Raw genomic sequence first — 23,869 nt, forward strand, 5'->3', positions numbered from 1 at the left:
CTGAAGACATTGTTAAGTGACCAAAATGTTACAATTAACTATTATGAAGTGAAAACACACTGAGGAAGGCTTGAAGATCCAACAACAAAACTTGGACAACTTCCAGGCCATAGGTCTGTTTGACTCTAATGTCCACACTACTACATTTCCATTTGAAAACGCATATCTTTTGCTACGTTTACACTGAGCGTCCACACTACGCAGGAGTTTCAGAGCACCGAAAACGGATTCGTTTGAAAACGTTCCCGAGTACGGATAAATTTGAAAACTACGGGGTTACCGACTAGTGTGGACACTCGTAAACACATACGTTTAGAAACGACGACGTAGACACCGTTCGCTACTTGATTGACGTGACGTGTCCTTCCCTTATTCGTCATGCCCCTATCAGGTATTAAGCGGTTTGGGAGAGAACGTGTTGGCTTTTCAGAACCGGAGGTTGACACCTGGTTTAGCACAATTCACCCAGCTTAAGTGTAATTTGCACTAAATAAAAGCAGGACTTACCTCAGTTGACACCCTAGAGCTGTAAAGACAATGAAAATATTCTCACACAGGGAATGTTTATTCTTTTCCAGTCAAATGGAATCAGTATATGAATACATACAATATGTCTCGAATCAATTCGAAAGTTTCCAAATATGCAAAGTTGATACCTACCACCCACAATGTCCTTCACTTTATGTTTTTCATCAAAAGTTGCCATTAGAGTACCTTGGTATGATCAGTGAATGCCCATGAAAAAGACTATGTGCATTTATACCACCTATAGTTGAAGGAAACTCATTCACTCAGTCGAGGTTACAGCTTGCATTTCACAATCCTTTGAGCTATTTCATATTGTCCATTTCAATGCGGCTTCCAATTGTGGAAGGACACATTCTAAGGAAGGAAAATTTGATCAAGACAGTGTTGTGCAAATGTCTTTAAGACAAGACAAACACACAGATGAGATACAAATACACACATGGCTCAGTTCATGGTGCAAGATAGAGTTGTTTCTTTTTTGAAATGGACTTTATATATGATGTTGCATTCCTCAAAACCATTTATCAAAATATATATAAAAAAAGAAATATAATCGACAGGGAATTATTATATATATATTATATAAGACATGTAATTAATATGCTCTCCACAATACCACCAGACTACTTTGAAAACTGTGCTCACCGGTGCTGTGGAAGACGTCGTGCCTGGTTCCTGTTCCTAAGAAGATGACTCCATCTGGCCTCAACGACTACTGACCGGTTGCCCTCACATCTATTGTGATGAAGGTGCTGGAGAGGCTGGTCTTGGCCCACTTCCGACGGCAGGTGAAATCCTCACTGGACCCTCTGCAATTTGCATACCAGCCCCATGTGGGAGTTAACAACGCCATCATCTACCTGCTGCAACGAGCTCAGTCGCACCTGGATGGAACCGGTGGCTCTGTGAGAATCACTTTCTTTGATTTCTCCAGTGCATTCAACACCATCCCACCAGTGCTACTGAGTGAGAAGCTGCGGGTGGTGGGGGTTAATGCATCCACCATCTCCTGGACCACTGACTACCTCACAGGCAGACCACAGTTTGTCCGACTGGGCAGTGTGCTGTCTGATACGGTGGACAGTGGTACTGGAGCCCCACAGGGAACTGTTCTGTCTCCCTTCCTGTTCACCTTGTACACCACTGACTTCCAGTACAACTCAGGGTCATGCCATCTGCAGAAGTTCTCTGATGACTCTGCAGTGGTCGGGTGTATAAGGGACGGACAGGAGGAGTACAGGGCAGTAGTGGATGACTTTGTGGAGTGGGCCGGTAGAAATCACCTGCTTCTGAACGTGGCCAACAGCAGAGAGATGGTGGTCGACTTCAGGAGGAAGACGACAGCTCCACAACCGCTGAGAGTTCTGGGAGAGGATGTGGACATGGTAGAGGAGTACAAGTACCTGGGTGTCTCCATCAACAACAGACTGAACTGGAAGACCAACATCAACGCTGTGTACAAGAAGGGGATGAGTCGACTCTTTTTCTTGAGGAAACTTCGATCCTTCAATGTGTGCAAGAACATGTTGGAGATGTTCTACCAGTCTGTAGTGGCCAGTGCACTGTACTTCTCCGTAATCTGCTGGGGGAGCAGCATTGGAGACACCAACAGACTTAACAAACTGGTTAAGAAGGCCGGCTCCATCATTGGCTGCAAACTGGACACTCTGGAAATGGTGGTGGAGAGGAGGACACTGAAGAAATTATTATCCATACAGCTCCCAGCTAACAGTATGCGAAGGCCGGGTAAACCCTGGATAGGTCACCAGACTATTGCAGGGCTGATTAAGACAGACAGAAGGGCAGTACAGTCCGGGCTCTTTTCAATGCATGAGCCAAGAAAAGCAATTTTAAAGTGTGTGACGTCATCCCAATGAAAAGTCTATAGACGTATAGAGAAAATGTGCGGGCGGGTTAGCAGGAGAAACATTAATGAGCACAAGTCTGAAGCAAACCCTGAAGATAGAAAACTTTTTTGGCTTCATGGGCTCAGCGTGAAATTTCCATTTAAGTGACTGGGAGGCATCTTTTAGTCCAGTCTTAAGTTTCTATAATGCATCCACAGGTCTCCCATGTCAAAGTGCAACATCTTTTTGTCCCATTCAACCAACCAAACCTCCTTCCCTTGCACATTTAGTTGTTATATAACCACATCACACTATTATCCCGTAAAATGGGATTTTAATCTAATATCTGATGCCATGTAAAGCTAGACTGGAGACTTCAAACTTTTTACATTTTTTTAATGTCAGCTTGTTAATGTAGTAGTAAAAATGTCTCAAAGAAAATAAGTTCATTGTATTGTCATGTGTACAACAATTACAGTGACGCAGTCGTTGACTGATGCTCTCAGGCTGAAGCTCTCTCCAACTGTGCTCTTACAGACATAGAAATCACCTCGAAGAAAATCAAACTAAAATCTAGTTAGAAACAGACATGAATTGTGAAGCAGCTAAAATAATATGAATAAAGTAATATATCATATTGTGGTAGCCTGGTGAGTAATGGTGATGAACTGTAATGTAAATAGGTTGTGCAGTAATGGGTTTCACATGGGATATCAACGCCGGTTACGAGTAAGTCTTGTGATTGTTTGACCCACCCCCATCCAGTTGCTCTGAGCTAATAACTATACGTGGATGATTTTACATTTGAGTTAGTTAGTTGTTTTCAATTTGAGCTGCACCTCATGCAGATGCTAAAGAGGCCCTTCTACGTCGGTATCATGACATTGAGCGTCACTGCCCAAGTGTTTGTATTTGACGTCCTAGGAGTGAGACAAGGCTGCAATATGTCTACCTGCTCTGCCACTCGATAGACCTGCCAAAGGAAAGAGTCACAAATAAGTGCAATTTTGCCGGTTACTCAATAACACCAGAGCAGCTTTCAGTTCACAGGACCTTTATGTACGACGGTGGCTTTTTAGAGCGCACATATCATTCATGCTTTTCTTGGGACAACTGTGGCACCTTGCATTGTAGCCCCTGCCATCAGTGTGTGAATGGGTGAATGATGACATGTAGTGTTAAAGTGCTTTGAGTGGTTGGAAGACTAGAAAGGAGCAATACAAGTACAGTATATTCATGTGATTCCAAAATGAAAACAACATCCCTACGTCTAACGTCTAAATCTGTTTTATAGGCCAGGCATGTGTACACAAAGCATTCATTTGACTGTTATTTTGGCTCTCATTGTATAAACAAAATAATGAAATTGATCACACATAGATAATCAAAGTAAAATTTCACAAACCACTGTGTAGAGTTAAACAAGACTGAACCTGGGCCACACTGCCCACCGCCACAGGTCCGTGACGGCTACTCGTGTTGCCTTTGATAATAGCAATCAACAATACAATTTAATTGAATTATTAATGTCATATATATTCATTATAGACAAAAAAGGTGAGCTCAATTGTTAAAAATTTTTAAGAAAATGTTTCATGTCTGTTACACATTAGAAAATATAGACATTGAAACTGTACTGTGAAAGGTGTACATGCTACTCCCAGCTTTGGAACATGCTCACAATGACAATGCCATGGCACTGATGTTTAGCGGGTATAATAGTTGTACCAAGTTTATCATCTTAGCATGTTCAATTTGCTCATTAGCAACAAACACCAAGTACAGATGAGACTGATGGGAATGTCATTAGTTTTGCAGACATTTGGTCATACACCATAGTATTAGACAACAGGTCAGAGGATCAATAAAGTCATTAGGATTCATGCTCTGTGGACCATGACTGTGATGGAGCTACCAACCAACCATCACTTGCATGGCAAACCTCATGACATCAGTGAAAAATAATCATTTACATTTCATCTCTCACCATAGTTTTGTCTCAACTCTATCACATCAGTCATGCCTGGATCCAGACCTTATGTCTGCTGGTCTGAAGTAGGCCTGACGTGCACAAGCTCTCATGGCCCATTTTTGTGCATTCCCATTTTTTTATACATCTGGCTCCTGGCAGCGGAGTGGAGAATAGAGGCATTTGTTTGATACTTCGTTTTATATTAACCAGTACGTGTTGCTGATTGGTCGAGCTGGTTCACATGACTTCTTCGAACATTACAAACTGTAATGCTGTGTTCATGGTAGAAAAGCAGCAGTCACAACTGCTCAGAGGTTAAAGAAAAAGAATACAATGTATTCTGTATTAATGGCTTTTCTGAGGTAAGGCTTGGGGATAAAGCTCTCATGAACTGGCCATAGATTGAACCATTGTTTTGTAACAAATAATGAAACAACACCAACCTGTATACATAGTCAATAAAAATGGCATGTGTTTACCTTGTTATGTTTTTTCAGGTGATCCCAAGCTAGGCAATCAAAGTTGTGGAAAGTGGCATTAGAAATGTAGACAGGATTTACCCGTGTGTGTTCCTCTCATCTCCTGCCTGACCAGGACAGCAGCTAACATGACGACATGAAGATTACTGTCTGTGCAACAGAGAAAATGAGGTGGGAAAGGATGAAAGGAGGAGCAGGTTTGGGAGTTTGAGGTTACAGCCCGAGTGTGTAACAACATGAAACATCTCTTAAACCATTTCCCAAACCTAACTTTATAAACCATTTCTATCCTCAACTAAGAATGTTTAAGGCAATGCATGTGAAGTTTTAGCAAAAAATAGTACAAAAATAAAAGTAATTAACCATGTACAGTAACCGATATATTTAAAATTTACAAAGTGAAAGAAATGAACTGATCATGTAATTTCTTTTCTTCTGACACCTTACAGACGGTTGAAGTCTCACATCAGATTTAACAAAATGTCAAAACTCAGGAAGACACTGAGACACATGAATCACCTCATTAGTTGGTGAATTGGTTTTCACAGATACGCTGCAATTGATGGCAGTTGATGACAGGTTGGGAGTGTGACACACGACTGGCATTGTGATGATGTATTTTACGTGCAATGAAAGGAAGTGTGAGTAATGGTAAATGCTAAATGGACTGTACTTGTATAGTGCACTTTTCTAGTCTGCCGACCACTGAAGGCGCTATACAGCAACCTCAAAGTGCTCTTGAAAATGAAAAGAGGAGTCCCCGAAACGAACCACATGTGTACTTCTACCACAAAAACAAGCCAGAAGCAAAATGTGCCAGAAATAAAAGCCTTTATTTAGTCAGGCATATTTATGGGTCAAAAGTAGACATATTTTCAACCAAACGGGGTCTTGATCAGGACAGAGACAATAAAAACAGGACTGTCCTCCCAAGAAAAAAATGACAGCATCAGATACAGCAAATGCCTTTTAACATGTTTCCATTCAAAAGCAAAGCCCTCTAGTGGCCATGTTGATGGGCACAAATGAAGAAATAGTGTGATGCTGTTTTAGAGCCACGGAGGAATGAGGTTGGGGTGGTTGAACAGGCCAAGGAAATCTTTGATCAAATTACCGTTGTTTGTTTTCTACTGACCCATTTGTTTGTGGACTATGGTTTAGAAGCCTTGAGTTCAGCCTTTTGGTTGTCGCCATCTTGGTTTTTGACTATCAGCATCTTGTCTTTTGCAACCAGAAGTGACACAAGAGGGCGGAGGTAAAAACAACTGAATGTTGTAAAAGACATTTTTAGGCAACCAAAATGTTGCAATTAACTTCCATGAAGTAAAAACACACTGTGAAAGTGTCAAAGTTGTAAGACCAGAAACACGGACAACTCTAAGACCAGACAAAGACGTGGTAGCAACCTGTCAATCACAAGGTAGCCCCGCCCTAAATCATACCCTTTTTAAGTTAAACCAGCATCCCCTGCTTTATGATCTATTTGACTCTAAATGGACCATAATGGACCTAAACCCGACCAACATGTCCTCTGTAGAGGAGGCAGCGCCTGAAGATCTAGGGGGAGGCTCACCCATATCCCTGGCAGAGGCCGCTGAGGTAGTTAAAAAGCTCCTTGGTGGCAAGGTGCCGGGGGTGGATGAGATCCACCCTGAGATGCTGAAAGCGCTGGACATGGTTGGGCTGTCCTGGCTGACACGCCTCTTCAATGTCGCATGGGGGTCGGGATCAGTGCCCATGGACTGGCAGACCGGGGTGGTGGTTCCCATCTTCAAAAAGGGGGACCGGAGAGTGTGCTTGAATTACCGGGGTATCACACTACTCAGCCTCCCGGGGAAGGCTTATGCCAGGGTGCTGGAAAGGAGGCTCCGACCGTTTGTCGAACCTCAGATTCAAGAGGAGCAGTGCGGATTCCGTCCCGGCCGTGGAACAGTGGACCAGCTCTTTACCCTCGCAAGACTACTGGAGGGGTTCTGGGACCCATTATAACGGGCGATCAGGTCTCTGTACGACTGCAGTAGGAGCTGTGTCCACATTCTCGGCAATAAGTCAGACACGTTCCCGGTGGGTGTTGGCCTCCGCCAGGGCTGCCCTTTGTCACCGGTCCTGTTCGTGACTTTCATGGACAGGATATCTAGGCGCAGCCTGGGGGTGGAGAACTTCAGGTTCGGGGGTCTCGGCATCGCCTCTCTGCTGTTTGCAGATGATGTGGTCCTGTTAGCCTCCTCGGATCGTGACCTCCAGCATTCACTAGGGCGGTTTGCAGCCGAGTGTGAAGCAGCGGGGATGAGAGTTAGCACCTCCAAATCTGAGGCCATGGTTCTCTGCCGGAAACCAGTGGATTGCTCCCTCCAGGTGGGGACGGAGTGCCTACCTCAAGCGAAGGAGTTCAAGTATCTCGGGGTCTTGTTCACGAGTGAGGGTAAGATGGAGCGGGAGATCGACAGGCGAATCGGTGCGGCTGCAGCAGTAAAGCAGGCGCTGCACCGGACCGTCTTAGTGAAGAGGGAGCTGAGCCGGAAGGCAAAGCTCTCAATTTACCAGTTGGTCTACGTTCCTACCCTCACCTATGGTCACGAACTCTGGGTCGTGACCGAAAGGACAAGGTCGCAGCTACAAGTGGCGCAAATGAGTTTCCTCTGTAGGGTGGCTGGGCTCAGCCTTAGAGATAGGGTAAGGAGCTCGGTCATCAGGAGGGAGCTTGGAGTCGAGCCGCTACTCCTTCGGGTCGAAAGGAGTCAGCTGAGGTGGTTCGGGCATCTAATTAGGATGCCTCCTGGACGCCTCCCACTGGAGGTTTTCCAGGCACGTCCAACTGGGAAGAGACCCCGGGGAAGACCCAGAACACGCTGGAGGGATTACATCTCCCAGCTGGCCTGGGAACGCCTCGGGATCCCCCAGAATGAGCTGGAACATGTTGCCGGTGAGAGGGAAGTCTGGGGCAGCCTGCTTGGCCTGCTGCCACCGCGACCCGACCCCGGATAAGTGGAGGAAAATGGATGGATGGATGGACCATAATTTACTAAATGAACATCATGCTGTATTGAAGAAGAATAGAGTCATTTTCTCATAGACTTCTATACAAAAATGACTTATTTTTTAAACTAGAGGAGTCACCCCCAGCTGGCCAGTAGAGAAAATGCAGGTATAAGGCTTTAATTGTCAGAGGTTGCTGCCTGCTCCAAACTCTAAGCATGTAGGTATTTATCAACTATCCAATTGTATTCAGATATGTTTAATAATTAAATGTTTGCCTCACAGACAATTTCACGGCCCTTTTGTGTATAACTTGTTCATGAGTTCTATCGTCCCTGTGTTGGTACGAACAAACTGAGGTCTCATCTCTCTGTTGGTTTCACATAACCATGGTGCCTAAAATCACACTGTATCAAAAGACATATGCTGGGGGGGACAAAAAAAACAACAAAAAAACAGACTGCCTGACCTGATTTTTAGAGCAACAAATAACAAAAGCAATAGTTCCACGCTCTACTTGCTGAATCCTTCATGGTGACAGGTGGATCTGGTGTGAGTGTGTGAGTATGATTTATTAGGTTCCATACTGGCTCATCTCTAATGGTGGATGCTCCCGCCTGCAGGATGCAGAGTGATTACTGTCCACTAATCCTTCTTGGCGAGCGGTGCAGAAAAATGACAGTGAAAGTCATGTAGAATGGCTAATCAATACTGTATTTATGCCCAGTGAGGAGACAGCATTGCTCACTTGCCAACACAACAGGGCTTCTATCGATACATCCCAGTGGCTTTCACAGGAAAGATAATGAACCCTTCTTTATTTAGAGGAACCAAAACAGAGCAGTCGATAGTTAGGGTGGACAACTCGGTTTCTTGAAAACTGCTTTTAAATAATTATCACCTTTCAGACATTCTGTGTAGTGCCACTCCCTCTGCTTCACAGTGTCTCTTGACCAAAACAAACTTTGTCCATCGACCGTCTGTCTCTTCAAATCCTTCTTCACTTGCTACACAACTGTATATGAATATGAACGTCACTTTCATTACTGAATATTGTTTCCCAATTTTATTTTGGGTCTATTCATGAACCGGAATGGTTTATTTGACTACGTTTACTAAAAGCACAGTATGACCACAGTATCACCCATTCACACCTATTCATACACTGATAGTAGGGGCTACCATGCCCACCATCAGGACTAACCAGCATTCACACACACACACACACACACACCGTAGGCACAGCTATGGGAGCAATTTTGTGGTTAAGTGTCTTGCCCAAGGACACATCGACATGCGACCAGGGGAGCCGGGGATCGAACCGCCACTCCTTTGATTGAAGGATGACCCTGCTCTCCACGAAGCCAGTTTCCCTCATGTTGTAAGCATGATGTTGGTATCAGGCTTGTACAAGCGTTGTGATACAGTCATAGGGAGAGAAAAAAAAGCACACTGTTTTGCAAAAACCAAAGTGTAATAAATTGTCTTAGAGCATGGCATGGCTTCAGGGTACGGCCCTCCTCAGGGCATGTGAAAACAAGTGACCGCTCACATATAAGCCAAGGCTGGTGTCAGCTCCTAGCCAATTACAATCAGAGTTAAACTGGATAATTGACACAGGTGCTGTCGAGCAGGTAGGTATGTACAACATTAGGCCAATCGTAACATGGCATCAATATCTTTATCTTTAAAATTAGCCATAACATCGGATGTTCACAGAGAGATAATTAGTGAGTGTAAGGGGATTGAGAGTGTGTCCACACTCGACACTTCGATGCTATCTGCCTGATCAGATAGTGATGGGATGTATAATTTGTGGTCAAAGATGCGGTTGTAAAATGATGGATAAGACTGTTTAATTTTTTAGAAATTGTTCACCCTTATTTTTGCTGCTTATTATTCCTCCCCGCAGTATTATTAGACTTAAGAATAGCCGCTATAAATTCTTCAAAATATATTTTTTTTTGAAGCAGCACACAGAGAGGAACTCCGGGGGATAAACTGTCCGGATTAGGTCCACGTGCCACACATTGTCACACCAATGCATCAAGTAACGCAGCTTGGTCAGTGGCATCGAGCTTCATACTATGACACTCTAGCCCTCTGGCGTCAGTTTTGAATGTGTCAGATAGGCTTGTTGCATGCAGAGCATCTTTTCAAAGTAAAATTCTGTCTGAACAGGATGTTGGATTTAGGCAACAAAATGGCTTAGATTGAGGAAAAGTGCATGGTTGATGTTAACTTGACTACGCAGTGACTGCTGACGTAGTGAAGCAAACAGCGGTCTCCTGAAGGAAAGTCCCGTTTAGTTTGACCCTCTCCACCTCTGCTCTCGCCATCCTGCGAGGACTATCTCGCTCTTTAAACCACGTCAGTTGCTCTACCAGTAATGCCGCGGGAGGGTAAATGTGCGTCTGTGTCAGACGCCAAGGAGCGTTGGAAGCGAGAACTGGTTGCCACATGCTGTCCACACCTCTCTGAGATCAGAACTCAATGCGTGCCAGGCCACCTCAGCATGTGGTCCGGCTGAATGGGTCCCAATGTGCGCATGATACTATCTCTCAGCATACAGACTTGACAAATAATGTGCCCTGATGACAAAAAACGCATTGAAAATTTGTTTGGCCACGAGGTAGTCTTCATTTCCGGTGCAAATGGATGTGATTATCTTTCAGTTTTCTTTTTGTTGTCCCCATATAGAAATATGTGTTCTACAGCCGGTAATGAACTCTTTTATAGTGTAGGTTTTGTTTGAGTGTACATCCTTGGAGTTGTTAGTTTGTTTCACTTTGTCACAGTATTTACATCATCTACACTTGGAAAAAGCCTTGTGGTCTGCAATCGAGCCGGGTGCCCAGCTTTCTGTTTGCCACGGGACACGATCAGCAGTCTCCTGTGTGCGTTTGTCCCATTCTCCTCCTATTTGCTCTGTGTGGATTCTCTCACATTTCGTACTACGTCAGCTGCTCTGACCGTCTAATGATGTGTGTGTTTACATTGGAGTCAGTAGAAAGCCCGGTGCATACACATGCTAAAGGTATGCATCTGTGTGTCAGTGTCTGACACCAAGAAGCACCTACTAGCAGCAGTATTTTATGCATTGAAAGGGAGAAGGGGTTGCAGGTGTAGATGGAAACACATCTTTAAGAAGTGGAACAATTTCAGTGATATTCAACTTTTGTTAATGATTTGATTTTTATTTATTTATTTTTTTCCTTGTTACCTGTTTTTTTTGCAGGAGATCCTGTTTCTCCGTTTCTTAGCTTTAGTATAGGTCTCGTTAATAGTATTGAACCTCTATTTAGAAACCAAGTTTGCTTTTCTTCTTTTGCGTCCGGCTCTTGATCACAGATCCTCTGAAGACATTATAATTGACCGTACCAGGATATTCTTCTTACGTGTTGGTTGATGAGAGCTGTCTGCCCTTAGCAATGAGTTTCTGTCAGTTTTCTTCTAAATACAGTAGTATGGAGTTGTCCATCAATGCGCTTCATCATGGTCCAAAATATCATTCTGTTTTAAGCCATACCGTGAACTAATTATAACACAATTTTCCCAGAAATATCCAGTAGGCTAAAATGATAAAGTGATCACAGTTTGGACGGACATGGATGTATACTGCAACTTGACTGCTTGGTGGACGCACACAACCGTGAGGCGGTAATCTAGTCGGTTTGTATTATCTGTCATTGCTGCTGCGGCTATGCAGGCATAGCCAACCATGTCAGATGTTCATTGTTGTCAAAGGTAGCATCAGTAGCCCTCATCTCTATCCTGATGTGGGACTGATATCCATTGGAAGTGAAGCAAATGCTACCCCACTTTATTCACCTTTTTATGAATTTATTCGTTTTCACAGCACCCTCAATCTAATCTAGACAAGTACAGGTTTTTTGGCTCAATCCAAGAAACCTTAGAGGGTGTGGAATTGGAGTGAATTTGTTTTAAATAATTTTTATAGATATATTTGTTTTCCTGGGGGAGAACCCCTAGACCCCACGCCAAGGATGTATCTTTCCAAGTTTGCCCCCCGCCCCATTTTAAAACCTGACCATGTGTGTAGGTGGACAGTAAGAATTCTCTTGGATCGAAATGAGGACTGGATGTGTTGACTCCTCAGTTGAGGAAATACCCGGCCTGCCATGTAATTAGTAAACACTGTGATGAATGAGAGAGAATTTACTGCCAGCTAGTTGCAGCAACTCAAATGAGCTGATGATGCAGGTCTGCTCGTCGTGCAGCGGACCACAGATGTCTTTGAACTCGGACAGTGTGTATCCAGCTTCTGCCCTATTCAGTAAACACACTGGACTAATGACATGAAGTAAACAAATGTTTACTAAAGTTAGCTCTCATAGGTACATAAAAGCTCAATAGTGTTGAGACCAAATTACAGTAAAAATAAAAAATACAGTAGGCTGTTAAAATATAACACAAGATACTAGATTAGACCAGTGGTTTCCAATCATTTGGCCTTGGGGTTGTTATCAGTTCAATCAAAGAGACATTTCCCCTACAAACTTCTCAGAATCTCAAGAGGAAGTGGAATCTCAAGAGGTCAGACTATCCATTATATTATTGAAAAGCAACGATTAAAGAATATTAAAACCATGCTTTGAGGACAAGGGGCGTTCCCTAGCGTGCAACTAATATCACTGCTCTTCTGCTCACGGAACTTTAACCTGCTCGCTTGCGGTTAGTTTTTTTTTGGACAGTAAGTGGGCGGATCCAGTCACCAGCGGTAAATATTGTACTTTTTACTGTGCTGCATCTCAGAGGTAAATATTGTACTTTTTACTGTACTACATCTCAGAGGTAAATATGTACAATATTTCCTCTGAGCAGCGGTGGGCAGAGTGACATTAGGAGCTATTAGATGTTTACAACCCTGTTATCTGTGTTCATGTACAGAACATCAAACACCATGACATAAACTCAGAGGTTTGACTTTATTCAGTTCTAAAATAGTGATGCCAGATGTTGAAAAACATCAACGGAACATTTAGGTGTCCTCGTAAATGCCTTCAATCAATTCTAGATACATACTCATCTGTGTTTATTATCTACCAACTATTAAAGTAAGTTACTTCGAGCAACCACAGAAGCATTCAGCTATAAGTCACCAGTTTACACAGTCACTCGTTAAAACCGAAACACCTGTTGCTGAAAAACAGTCATGAGCATGTTGGTATTAGAAACTACGTCCGCTTTTGGAAAATCGACTGTGACAACTGAACATGTAACAACCAGACATTTTGATGCAGGTAATGTTTTAATTTGATATATATATATATATCTCAAACTAGTTTTCAAACCCTAACCCTTTCAGTAGGTTTTTATAAAAACATCTTCAATTCAAATGTTCAGATTTATTATAAAATTCAAAGAATTATCACTTAACATGGCCTTATACTTCACTGCAATACAGTGTATTATATAGCATTTATTATAGTTTATTTACTTCTAATAACTGCTAAATAGGAGGGATGACATACATTATTACCCACAAGTTCTCATGATAAAGCAATTTTGCATATTAATTAAGCTACTATAATTAATGATATCGCTCTACTTTTCTATTATGCTGGCATTTGGACACAAACTGTCATGTTATATTTTATATTTGAAGAAAATGTGATCACTTTTCTGCAGAATGTATCATTAGATAACTAATTAATGATGATTACAGTTGAAGGGCAAATCAGTGGCTTTATTAAGAAGAAAACGACAGATCCAACAAAGCCTCACCATGTGTACAACTTTATTTCCATCCTCCAACTTAACAGGGCCCTTGATTGCCCTTGTGTGAGTCTCTGCCTCCAAACAAATATTCATGGGCTTTATGCAGGGGGATTGTTGTGAAACTGGATTTGAGGACAAGTTCATGATTATGATTTGAAATGAGAGCTTCAATCAATGTGTCACTGGCGACTGAAGAAGTGGTTCAAATCAGCATCCACAGTGCACTGCTTGACAATGCCCCCCCCCGCCTGGGACGCTCCTTTTTCGATTACTTTTTGACCGAGTTCCACATCACGATGCTAGTCGAATCAGTCAACTAGAACTTGGTGGAGTTGCCAGATTCAAAAGTCTGGACCCAGGCAACTAATCACTAGCGTTTTGTATCAGAAGGTCATATAGTGATCTGACTCCATCTACACATCAGCATAATCCTTTACCACCTCTCCAACAGTCTTGTAAATTCTGGACAGGTGCAGTTTTAAATGGCAAGAAGACACTGTTCTTAAGCTATAACTAATTCAGATCCAAAGCCTACAAACACTCAGAAGTAATCCCGCTATCTTCCTATGCAGACCAAAACCTTTGATGAAAGTCACTGGAGATCAAGGGGATCTGTCAAGTGCTCTCCAATTTTCCCAACCTAATATAACGGGGAGCTATCCTTCAAAGGAGCCCTCTTGTGGTACTTTATTCTCCAAGTTCATCTTCAACAGCTCCACATCAACAGCGCAGATTTCTGCCATATGGTGGGGGTTTTGACTTTGCCCCATGGCAGCTTTCTCCTTTGAGTAGAATTCCAGTTCGAAGGTAATCAGCGCATCCACACACAGCTTTGGCAGCTCTTCATAAAAGGCCCCATGACTTTCATGTCTATAACGTGCCAATAACTTGCTCATGGAACAAAATTAAGTGTCATGACAGTTTATGACTGCCAACAGTGACGGCTGAGTTCCCTCTTGGGAGGTAGGAGATGGTAACCGTGAGTAATCCTGCATCACGTTGCCACAGTGGCCTCTTGTAGCATAATGGATTACTCACTGCTTGTTGTTAAATATTAAATCCAGATAAGTGTACTGAACCAGATGTATTTACTGATCTTCTCTGCTCTCACAAAGATCTCACAAGGAGATATCTGATTGTAGAAATAGCCCAGACAGCAACCCACCGACGGACAAGCTGAAACAGGATGTAAAAGTTGTCTTTTACAAAAGCATTAACAGGGTTACAATTATATGACGTTTAAATGTTCTGTCCATTACACAGATCGCTTATGGAGATGGAGACAGCTGTGGCTCAGTAGGTAGAGCAGATCGTCCATTTATCACAGGGTTCAGCTACATACTGAAGCCTAAAACGCTCCCGATGTGAACGAGAGGCTTATTGTAAAGGGCTTTGGATAAAAGTGCTTTATAACCATGCTTTTGCGTGTGACTTTGCCATGTCATCACCTTTCATATCTTAACAACCATGGTGTTTGTAATTAAATTGTTTACTTGAGTAGAACATAGTTTACAAGAGCACAACGTTCTTCATAGATCTAGCCTAAAACAAAAAAAGACTTCTTGACTGAGGGCTCACCGGCGGATGAGTCCACTCATCAACTTTCCCATGATATCAAACAAAAGTGTACCAAATCTGTTCTGTGATCTGAATTGAAACAGACAAGGCAGTTTAATGTTTGACCCTCTCTGTTGCATGTCATACCACTATCGCTCCCCTATTTCCATTCTTTGTCTCTACACTGTCAAATGAAGGCAAAAATTACTCAAAAATATTCTTTACAAAGAAATGTTTTGCTCTTAAATAAAACATGCAACTAATTTTCTTCACAGCAACAAGAAAAAAAACTGAAAAACCTTTTATTTATAGACTGGTGGTTGATATCAGTCATTTTTCTGTACAGGTTCATAAACCCAAAAATATATTGCTTCAGTTTAAGCATGGGTTCTGGTCAACATCTGTGTGGGCTTGTAATTTTAATAAACAGCCACTATGATCAAACTTAAAGGGTTACCAGGCCTGATCTTGCAAATTAAAATGGTAGATTCAAGTGAAATACAAAGACAGCAGGCAGCAGGTGTGCCTTCTTGGCCTTCAGCTTCGCTGCCTTCACTGCAGGTGTAACAAGGAGCTCATGCACAAGCAAAAAGTCAGCTCCAACACATTTTTGCAGGGATATGCAGCACCGCAAATGCGCAATCGTGATTAATTGCAAATTCATATGCATTTATAAAACATATTAACATAGTCCCTAACCATTATATATATATAAATGGATGAATAATGTACATCTAAATAAGTTATTAATCATTTACTAACACTTTATAAATGATCTTATTACTCATCTACAACTCCTTAACAATTGGTTTGTAAAATATGTAATACTTCATTTACAAATGTGGAATCCATCATTTATAAAGTATGAAAACACAATAATGAAACACATAATAGACAAGCTTATTAATCAAGACTAAAACATTATAACTGCTGTTATGAACTGCATACTAATGAATTATTAATGTAGGAACAATGCTTTATAAATGATGAATTAAGTGTTTACTCATACTTAACTAATGCTTCATAGTGTGTAGTTATTATAAAGTGTTACCAAAAATGTATGTATTACAGTCCCAACACTTGCAATATCATAACTACTGGATATGGTTAGTTCATCAAAGACGATAATCTGATCTAGATAAAATACAGTTGAATTAAATGGAAACAACATATATACATTAGTGCTGGGCAACAATTACAATTTTTTATTTTTAATCACAATTAATCGCATTGTTATGGCAAAGTTAAATAATGAATTCAAAAGTAGTATATTGCGCACTTTTATTTTAAAAGTACTGCTATATGAACAAAAGTGCAATAACATTTGGTTTGCAAACACTAAACAAATAAGGTTCTTTTTAACAGCAGTATTCCCTTTACACAGTAGCAGTTAAAATATGTATTGTATATTATATATATTTTATGAAATCAACACAACAAAAAAGCAATGTGTGTTGAAATACTATTCTATGAATAATTTAAGCAACTATAATTGAATCGAAAATCTTCCCCAGATTGGACTGCTTCGTACTTGTTGTGGAAGTCCAGATATCAGGAAACTAAACGCCGTCATGTCTGGTTCATAACAGTCCAGAGGAGCTCCTTGGATCTCATCGAGCTGTATTCACTGTGTCTAGCGAGCAACACGTTGGCTGTTTACTACAGCTGTATGAACACAACATAAACTGATTTGGCTGTGATTTAACTGCAATAAACCGACAAAAAGGGACTCCGAAATAACTACGTAATGATGCTGATTTGTAAAAAGTCTGAATTCATGTTTAGTTAGTTCTCTCCACAAGACGACAAGCAAATAACTTTTAAAATACTTGTTTTCTCAATGGAGTCTGGATCGATTGGTGCTATGCTAAGCTAGCATTGTAGCATCTCCATCAACACTCAACATAACGTCACACAGGCGTAAATATGGCAGCGTCTATTCATTGTTTGTACCATGTGGTACATACACACACATTTATCTAAATAGTTTGGTCCGGTCTCCACTAATATGAGGTATCGTAGAGCTCTGGGTGAACACAGACGGATACAGTATTTGTTTCCTGATTCAACGTCAGGACGTCAGTGATGACAGGGGGAGCATCTCAACGCTGATAGGCCATCGGGCCGCAGCGCCCACCCCAAATGCTCTCATTGGTTGAGAAGAGTGACGACGCCCATACCAAGCCAATCCTGATCAACATCCCGCCCCTCCTGTGAGCCATGGACTGTCTGTATGTGTATTCAGAGCCAGTGAGCAACGGACTTTCAAAATAATAATAATTTTAAAAAACTGCGTTAACGCGCGATAAAATAATTGTCGGCATTAATAACGCGTTAACTTGCCGAGCACTAATACATATATATACAACTTGTGTGGAGAGACAATGACACATGACCTTTCACTTTTTGAATTGAATTGAATATATTAAAATGTATAAATTATGTGACTTGTGTGTCTTGCATAATTAAATAAAATTGAGGGAAAAGTGAAAATAAATAACAGCTACAAAAATAGATTGAGTAAAGCCTTAACATAAGCAAATGTATTAACCGATACATGAACTTATACATTATTAGACATGGTGTCCTATTTGGAATATGGAGGATGTAGTTACTACACGTTTAGATATTATAATTGTTTGTAATTGTGCTGTTATCTATTAGTGTAGCTGTTATCATTCTATTGGGGTCATTTAGATTGAGAATTAACGTATGCAGCATAAACCCAAACCCCCTTTGTTCAGCGATTTTTGTTTGTATGGCAAATTGCATGGCATGACTTCACACATACATTCCTATTTTGGAGTGGGTGAAGACGAAACAAAGGCAGCAGGTGCCACTGGGAGGCTAAATGAAGCAAATACATCTGAGACAACACATAATAGTAAAGTCCCATAATCACCCTTTAAAAAATCAACTTGCAAATTGTATCAAATGGTTACCGATGGATCTTTAACAGCAAGCCGATGATGGCCGATGAAGTGCAGTAGAACTATTAGGGTAATCAAAAAAAGCTGCTGTTGGTTCATGCTTGGTTTCCTCCTCTGATTAACACTGAAAGCTGAGAGGAGTGTGATGGATTGTCTCATATTCTCAACCTCTTAAAAGACTGTGGATGTGTTTAACCTGTGCAGATACAGTATCCTGTACATGTAGAATAAGCAAATTGCTTAATGGCGATCATCCATGGTAGAACAAACATCTAAAAGGTTGTATTCATGAAATGAAATGAATTGAGCTTTGCTTCAGATTAACTTGAATTATATTCAGTACCATTTCATGTTTTTAGTTTCTGAACATGAGCAGGTTTAGTGCCAGTGGGCAGACTCGCTTTCCTGACTCGCTTTCATGGACGTAACCGGTCTACGAATGCAGCCTCCGAAGGATGCAGCCCCTGAATTAAGACACAGCTAAGGAGTGTGAAGGTGCTTTGAGTGGTCGGAAAGACTAAATAGTATCAAGTACTATTAAAGTATTAACTGGTCATGTCTTCAACATTTTCTCTGTTTCATATAATTATATAACTGATATGTTTTTGCAATTATCCAGGTGAAATAAGCACATCCTTTTAACCTTTTCTAACATGTGTTCATCATTATTTTATGACATTTTACACGCTAAATAAAGAAGGATGAATGGTGAAAGCAATCGGCAGCTGCAGTGCTGTCTGTAGTGTATTGACCTTTCATTCTCATGCCTCCTTCGCTTACCTCTAGGTTACTGCTGCCCCCTTATCAACATACTATGTCTGGTTGCATAACGGATTCATTTTTCATTTATGCAGGTCTGCAGCGAATGACATTCAAGAACTGACACCTCTAATACGGTTTCCTGGGACACAGTTTATTTAGGTAATAGTCTAAATAAGAATCTAGGTGCTATTCTGCTATGATTCACTTTACACTCATCAGGAGCTTCAGTGATACAACTTAACAAAAGCGACTAGCGACTCCATCGAGGAACGACAGCCAATAGAAAAATACCACTGAACCACTAAACCTTTCCTTCTCAGTAAGCAGCACCATCTGCTCTTATATAAAGCTTTTTATTGTGTTTTATTCTGATATACAGGAGCAAAAAAAGAACAGTATATATGAAATATCTTTTTGTTTTTGTCTTACTTTCTCCTGGAGGACTTGATCCATACCAGGCTGCATCTGCTTTTGATTCAGAGTCACTAATTATCTATAAGATTTCATTTAGCTTGACCACAGAAATATCCACGCTTGAATCTGGCTTTTGTTGCATGTGGCAGTGCCGCCTGCATCTGCGTGGAAGATCAAAGACGCCGCTGTACTTATAGGATTGGAATAAACAGATCTATATTGAATCTTTTCATTTTCACTCTCAAGGACACACATATTGCTCTCATGAGGGATTCACTCGAGATGAGTCTGAATTCTCTCAGGCAGTACTGTAGCTCATATGGGGAGTGGCAATACCCTGGCAATAACCAGGAGAGGGGGAAAAGTACAAGTCCTTGATTTTGAACAAGATGCTGATTGGATCAGACAGAATCTATGGCGACCAGTTTAGCCTTGTCTGTGTTAGCCAAGGTCATTCCACCAGAGACACCCGGTCTCCATCTACGGGCTGGCCTGTCCTTTCATTTGTTTTGTTTTTTGTAAATGCTACGTCGCGTCTGCATCTGCAACCTACTATGCTTCTGGGAATTCATTGAAATGATAGAGCATGTCAGTATCACACCTTAACAGCAACAATTCATCAGCATTGGCTAAACCTCTAAGTACCATTCACTTCCTGATAAATGGGGCAAAGAAATCAGTGTAGGGTTTAATTTCCTTCTCCAGTGCCATGCAATTAGGCTAATATCAGTATGATGAATGTTGTCACATTTATCTATGTATCTGCAGAACGCCAGTGCTCCTTGTAGGGTCAGATACAGCAGGATGTGCAGTTACAATTTGCTTTGCTTTTATAATTATCTTTCTAAAAATACACATTATTAAGAGGTAGGACAGTAATCACATAAATCCTTAGCCAGGGCATGGTGAGTGAATGTGCTTGATTCCTGCCAGCTTGTGTTAGTGGAAGTAAGCAGGGACAGGTCTGATATGTTAGTGTCCTCGGCCAGATATTTACTGATACAACTGATCTCTGCATTAGACTATTTCATAATTGTAATAATTGCATGATGTTTAGTTTAGTTATTTTAGTTCAACTTCACTCAACCTTTGATCTGTAGCATGGACAACACATAATCTGCTATTGGCAACCAATTCTTGGCAATCCCTTTTAATAGGCAAACAGCCAAACATGCAACCCAAAATAAATGTTGTTGTTTTTCTAATTAAAAGGAAATTTGTGAAGTCTACAAACATTACTGTAATAAAGCTTTTATTTTTGTTTGTCACATTTTTATTGTTAAGCTGAATTGACGGAAAATATTAAGTGGCAACCATATTTTCAGTTTCTGATGCCTGATTGCCAACCTGGGAACCACTTTAAAAAGTTAGTTTTGAGACCTTGAGGTTCCATACATGCCAGTGTCCGAGTCTTATCCGGGTTCACATCTGGGATATGATATGAAACATTAGACACCTTATTCTGAACATCTGTCGTGTCATTTATGTACTGAGCTGCAGGTTTTATCAGTGTTTATCATGTATTTTATTGTCTGACTACATGACTCAATTTGTGCACACACTTGCTACACATTGGACTGTTCGACGTCTTCATATCATATTATATTATGTTTGCATGGAACGTATATACATTCCCATGCAGTTTAAATTAATAACGTGACACGAGCAAGTGTCTGCTTGCAGACTCTTCTCAGCATCAGGTATTCAGTGCAGTGTGAACAGTGGGTGTATTTAACAATGTATTGTACACATTGGCCGTAGGTTTGACAGACTTTTAAAGGTAGATTGGAAATCTGAGAATGGTTTCAAAATCTGTCTGGTTGTCTCTGTCACAGCTCAGGGTGTTTCAGCAACAAGGAGGGGCTACAACTTCAAATATGTTTTTACATTAAACGTTGGAATGTGTCACATTGTGTGGATTCTGCTAGTTTTGATCACCTTGTGCCTACATTTTAGCAAATATCTCAGCATCTTTATACTAGAATGTACAGCGTGAAGAGAATGAGAGACATCCTGACAGACAGCAGAGCTGATTAGATCAGTTCTCCTGCACAGGACCAGGATCAGCTGGCCATCTTACTGACTGCTTTCAATTTCTATTTGTCTTCTATCATGGTTTGTAACAATATGCTGTTGAGTGTTGTTATAATATTACTACAGACTCACGATGGGACTTATTATTGTAGCCAGCTAATTATTACAAATATTGTTATCAGTAAAATGTAAATTACTCATCACATAGTTGTGCTTTAATTCATGCCGATAAATCAGAAGTAGAAATCATCTGGTTTAGTGATCTTTCTCATCAGAGCTCTTGATATGTTTGACGACAGTAATGTGGAGCTGCTGACTCAATACACAGTAAACTACCAGTAAACTGCTTAACAGTGAATCAAACTTTGCACCAAAGATGCTGTTTTAATCTGGTATCTGTGGTAAATATGGTGATAAATGATGAATCTAGCAGTGGAGCAATTTCACTAAAAGGAGAATTGACACCATGACTCATGCACATTTGGGTTCATTGTGAATTCACGGTCACTGCTTTAGTCGTAGCCGGATCTGAGCTCTTCTAAAAGCCTGCTGTGCGTTTGACACAATCTCACATTTAACACCAGTTTCGTCACGTTTAGTCACAATCGTTGGTTCTATGTATGCTCATATCATGATTAAATTAAGACTAGGAATAGTTGGTCACCATACCTTAGAAGATTAAATACTTCTTGCTAAGAATACCTTTCTTTGATCACTAGCACTTACTCATTTTTGGCTGTTTATTTCAGAGTTGGTGCTCCAGAAGTCAGGTGATCGAGTATAAGAACTGAGAAAGTCTGTGTAGGGAGGAGGTCTGGATGGACGAATGGGGCAAACAAACGCCGGACTTTCACCTAAGGGGCCACTGTCAGGTCCCTTGTGAACACGTGACTTATTTACGTTGACTACTTAATTTACCTACGTAACTTATCTTACTTAAAAACCGTACTTATTTTAACCCAAACCATGATCCTTTCCTAAACCAAGTAGTTTTGTTTGAATTCACAACATTAATCACAGGATTAAAACTACAACTGCTCATCCACATGTGACCGTTTATGTTGACTACATAATCTTTTCCTGAACATAACCAAGTGGTTTTGTTGCCTCATCAGAAAAAAAAAAAATATATATTTTTTGTAATAATGTGCGTTTGTATGTGACGGGATGTTAAATAACAGGAAAAAGCGTAAACATCTTTTGACATGACATTTGAAATCAGTACAATCAGTTCTCAGTACAGGATAATGAATTGTATAATTGTTCACCTTTGTTCGCCACACCTCAAAATTATAATAATAATGATGTGTTATTACTTTGGAGGAGTCCTAAAACTGTAAGAATTCACTGAGGCTGCATCAGTCGAAACAAAGATATTGTGTCCAGATATGACAGTGGTTGTTCAGATATGGTCATTCTGATGCTGTGTAGGTTATCAGAGCTGTGTGATCTGCTTGACCTCTGTGGTATCCCTAAAGACAGAGGTCAAATGTGAAGCTCGGCAGGGCATCACACTCCTACTCCATCAGCGCTGTCACTGTTTATGCAGTCCACATAACCAAGCCTAGGATATGCTTCATAATCCTCAGCATGGTCAATGATAACAGGCTTGACAAAAATGGTCCCTTTTAAGAACGAGACTTGTTCAACCAGTTTCTATATTGTTTCCACCAAAGTGCTCCCAATAAAAAATCCCTGTTTTATTCCAACAGGGCTGTTACTGTGGGTTTAGATTGATTGTACCAGACACACACTTTTTAATGTTGACAGATTTTAAAATCCCCTAAAACATGAATCTGTGTTAGAGGCATGTTGTTCTGGAAACGTGTTTGCCAGATTAAAAGCCTTACACTCATTTCCTTGCAGTGGAATAGATGTTGATCCATGAGCACCTATTACGATAAATGAAATGACAACATGCTTGAGCGGCTGGTCGCTGAAGCCTGAGCTTGATTGACTCTGACCCCGAGCTTTTTTACATGGGAACTCGTCAGTATGTCCGGGTATTGATAAGAGACAGAAAATCCGTCCTCTGCATGGCTCCCTGTATTCACTGAGCCCTACGAGCTGTCGGTAGATAGCGGCATTTCAAATGACAGCTGCTTATCTGAGCAAGCTCCAATGCATTTGCCATGGGTGGAATTGGTGATACACCAACCACATTACTGTTGAAAGTTCAGCACCCTTTTACTCAGTCTTAAGGCTCCTTTCAGTCCAGACGTGTTAGCCTTTTTATTTGGTCCCAACGAAGGTTTGTGTGTCGCCCACAGTGTCTCCTGTTAATAAGCATTACTAGTACAAGTATCCGCCACTGATAGCAAAAGATGCTGTTTGAAGATCAAACATATTGAAAGAGTTGTGACAAGGGAGGGGGAGAAAAGCTTTACAATGCATTTTAATTGCTAACAGGAAACAATATTTTCTTTTATCTCACTGTCCTACTAAGTGACTCCACTGTTTCTCATTAAATTGAAATGTTCCACTGGACCGTTGATATCAATGGCATATCTATGTAAATGGTATTAGCTTGCATCTTAAGATACCTCTGCAAAACACCGGGGGGGGGGGGGGGGGGGGGATGATGGGGCGGAGGTTGGTTATAACGTCTGTTTTGAGAGGGGGTGTTTT

General features: G+C 41.1%; 1 protein-coding gene across 1 annotated transcript in view; it reads left to right on the forward strand.

Moving 5' to 3' along the window:
- The window catches only part of opcml (opioid binding protein/cell adhesion molecule-like), a 313,601-nt gene that overhangs the window by 86,597 nt on the left and 203,135 nt on the right, over nt 1-23,869 (forward strand). The gene's annotated exons all lie outside the window — the stretch shown is intronic.

Source organism: Anarrhichthys ocellatus, unplaced genomic scaffold (genome assembly GCF_004355925.1).
Source record: "Anarrhichthys ocellatus isolate YVR2014 unplaced genomic scaffold, GSC_Weel_1.0 scaffold59, whole genome shotgun sequence".
Taxonomy (NCBI): Eukaryota; Metazoa; Chordata; class Actinopteri; order Perciformes; family Anarhichadidae; genus Anarrhichthys; species Anarrhichthys ocellatus.